A 1,064-nucleotide genomic window follows, 5' to 3' on the forward strand; every position below is an offset into this window, starting at 1 on the left:
TTAATAATTCTCTTCTACATATTGTAAGACAAAATAATAGATGGTATCTAAACTCAGGCAAACAATTAATAATTCTCTTCTACATATTGTAAGACAAAATAATAGATGGTATCTAAACTCAGGCAAACAATTAATAATTCTCTTCTACATACTGTTACAGAAAATATTTGAGTTCTAAGAACTAAATGTTTTAAGTATTGAAGGATGATTTCTAGGAAACAACCAAAATAGATTGTAGGATAACACACAAAAGATACTTGTATAAAAATAACTTCATTGTGAACTCTAGTAAACAACTAGTAATTCCTTGTATACATGATGTTTATATCTAAAACATTTAGATTGTTGACTGTCAAACAACTATTACCACATTATAGTTTTTGTGTTGCTATATTATAGATTTAAATATTACGTAAACACAGATTAAAGTTCTTCCTTACAGTCTTAATAACTTTCTTGTATAAACTGGAAGGCACAACACTAGAGAAGATGTTAAACTCTGGATAGTACATAGATTATTAACTACTGAGCTTTAGGAAATAAATAGAAATTGCCTTGTATAGATCATTAGCCACCACACTAGAGGGGTGAGAACTGAATGATATGTATATTATTGACTGGTGAATTCTGGTAAACAACACCAAAGATCTAACGATAATATTTTATCTATTAAGTAGTTTTTGTACACAGGTTATAATTATTTGTGTAATAAAGATGTCAGCACTCATGTTTAGTGATTTTCATGACAATTTTTTTCCATAGATTGTGAGTTATTTAGTTTCAGCTTTACTATGCTTTAAGTAGCTGTATGTTGTTTATCAATTTGCATGTTTCCAGGGTTCTGTTGTTTTACCTATTGGCATATACCAATTCCACATTAAGTTACTATAGCTTTTAGTATAAAGTAGGACCTAAAAATAACAAGTCTGAAAGATTTAAACTTTCTACTCAGTTTGGTCTTCTTCTGCTAACTTTTCTAATTTGTGAAGATTACTAATAATATTTCAACCAGGAACATCGAGAGCCAGCACGGGCCCTGGGGCAAACATTCTTGCCGGGCCCCC

General features: G+C 30.4%; 1 protein-coding gene across 7 annotated transcripts in view; it reads right to left on the minus strand.

Annotated features, from left to right (window-relative positions):
• LOC106469442 (male-enhanced antigen 1-like) overlaps positions 1-1,064 on the minus strand; it is a 50,785-nt gene that overhangs the window by 3,864 nt on the left and 45,857 nt on the right. The window lies entirely within an intron of this gene.

Source organism: Limulus polyphemus, unplaced genomic scaffold (genome assembly GCF_000517525.1).
Source record: "Limulus polyphemus unplaced genomic scaffold, Limulus_polyphemus-2.1.2 Scaffold3489, whole genome shotgun sequence".
In the NCBI taxonomy this organism is placed as follows: domain Eukaryota; kingdom Metazoa; phylum Arthropoda; class Merostomata; order Xiphosura; family Limulidae; genus Limulus; species Limulus polyphemus.